The 2,500-nt window shown below is 44.6% G+C and overlaps 1 protein-coding gene across 1 annotated transcript in view; it reads right to left on the bottom strand.

Annotated features, from left to right (window-relative positions):
• The window catches only part of veph1 (ventricular zone expressed PH domain-containing 1), a 60,398-nt gene that overhangs the window by 38,781 nt on the left and 19,117 nt on the right, over positions 1 to 2,500 (bottom strand).

Genomic DNA, 2,500 nt, shown 5'->3' with positions numbered 1-2,500 from the left:
GTCATATTTTCTCTATCAAGCTCCAGACTCCCCATGCTGTCAGTGTTTCTTCAGCACCGACCGACACACGGGGGAAGAACGTCAGCCGCAGAGCTGAAGCATAGCTCATAAAAAAGCACTCCCCAGATGACCAGAAACACCCACGGCTGTATCTAGCAACCCTCTGACTCACACACAGCCAAAGGATCAATGATCCACAGTCACAGAACAAAGACCTCTAAGTCTCCGAGAAGTTCAGTTTCCAATTTTAAACAGGCATTTTACAGCCTTTATTAGGAACACAAGCTTGTGTGCCCCAGAAGTCACCAAATGCCTTCTAGACGAACAGCAAACGGAAATTGTGAGTGACTTTTGGACCGCCACATTAAAAGCCCTGAGTTAATTACATTGAAGATATTGCAGTGTGGATGTCGGAGACCCTACAGGGCTCCACTAGTGGAAGTGATTATGTACTGGTGTACCCTGCTGCGTCCGCTCTTAAATAACAGCCGATGCATTCCTTGTGAAAGATGTGTGTTGACATGACCTCTCAGGGGTTTTGGGGTATTTTTAAAATTTGGGAAATTCATGTGTTTTAGTGTAACTATTTTCCAAATGATTGCCAGGATTTGTACTCTGGAAGACAAATGTTTTGGTTAACAGAGTAAGATCGACTGAAGAGATTGGAAGACCAATAACTTAACCTCCAGCTCCTGTGTGTCCACCTCCATCAATTCAAGTGTCATGCATTTACAGAAGATTGTTAATACTACTGAAATATTCATTTTTCCTCATGTAATGTACTGTTTTTGTTACTTGATTGTAGTTCTTATGTTGTTAACCTCCCCGGGGACCACAGATGTAAATTACCCTCTCTGATTAATCTGAGACACTTACATTGAATGTGAATTGCAATACAATATTAATAGATTTAATATAAAAAAAACTGAAAGGTGAAGGCAAGACGCCGTGGTGATCTCTCCACACTACAAATTCGCCCTGTGGTATTTTTTCCAAAAAAACATTTTTTTTAATTTTTTTATTTCACTTTAGTCACAGCCTGTGTCTTATGATAGGAGTTCTTCAGAACCAAATTCAGAACCTTACTTATTTCATCACTTCTGAAAATCCCAATGTTCTATTAAAAAACCATGATGATCTCGCCAGCAAGCCCGCTGTGCTAGGGACCAGTGAAAGATTGCCTCATTTCATGATTTTATTGATGAAAATTCCAAACTGTAGCTTCTGTCCATGGAAAACCACAGCTTAAATTGCGTAAGCGCAATCATGCAAGCGATGAATAGCTGGCCTTGCATCGAACCACGTCCTACACAATGTCAGCAGAGTCAGGTAGGGGGGAGGGGGGCTGAAGAGTGACATCAGAGTCAGGCCGCTAGCCAGACTGCTAACGGCCTGACTCTGTGAATTGTGTTTGATGATGGAAGGACGAAAGGATCGTACTTTTTTGAAGCTTAAGACTGTTTGTCCTGCGTTGTTCAGAGGAGTGACCTAGCATTGAGTGGAACAGTGAGAGTGTATGTCTTATCAGCTCAGTCTTTCCTGATGAGCAAACAAATCATACGTAAAAGGTTGAGGCTCTTGACATGGAGTACAAGTAAAACACCCTTGCCAAAGAATAAAATAGCTCCTCCTGACAACATCATTTAAAATCACTAACTGAGGATGATCCGCACACACGATGATAAATGGTCCCATTTCTCTTCTCTTGGTACCACTATAAAGGGACCCCCTCATAGTCAGGAGGGAACAGCCCTAGAGACGGGGGAGCGGTGGTGAAGCGGGGTGATTTACTGTGCTGTACGCTGGAATGCGAGCGGCTGGGAGGACAGTGTGTACGAACAGGCCGTGCAGCTTTTACTGACCCTACCTGCTGGAGCCTAGCAACCGAGGGCCCTCAAACACACACACACACACACACACACACACTACACACACACACACACACACACACACACACAGTGTGTTCAAATGTGTGTGGATTTCTAGCTGCCGTAATGTCATTGCGAGGTGATATTTGTGTCCTTCTGATCACAGAGCCTTATTTCATCGGAAGGCTCCAAAGACCTGGAGGTGAGAGAAGAAAGGAGAAGAGAGAGGAGAGAGGAGAGAGGAGAGATGATAGAGGAGAGAGGAGAGAGGAGAGAGAGGAGAGAGGAGAGAGGAGAGAGGAGAGAGGAGAGAGGAGAGAGGAGAGAGGAGATTGGAGATTGGAGATTGGAGATTGGAGAGAGGAGAGAGGAGAGAGAAGAGAGGAGATTGGAGAGAGGAGAGAGGAGACTGGAGAGAGGAGAGAGGGAAGTGGGTGACACCTCCTCTCAGCTATTGGTTTAATGACAGCAAGGGGTGGGCCGTGTTTTGTAACCTGCATCACATAAACCAACATGTTCTACGAATGAGCTCTCAATATGTGTCATCATCAAGGTTGTTGTTTTCAATGTAATAGCGTTAGAAAGGGTATCTTGTTTTGGCAGCAGGAGTGGTGTCACGGTAACCTATGTCC

Source organism: Gadus macrocephalus, chromosome 16 (assembly GCF_031168955.1).
Source record: "Gadus macrocephalus chromosome 16, ASM3116895v1".
Classification (NCBI taxonomy): domain Eukaryota; kingdom Metazoa; phylum Chordata; class Actinopteri; order Gadiformes; family Gadidae; genus Gadus; species Gadus macrocephalus.
The sequence above is the reverse complement of the archived record's forward strand: the minus strand, read 5'-3'. Positions and strand labels throughout refer to the sequence as shown.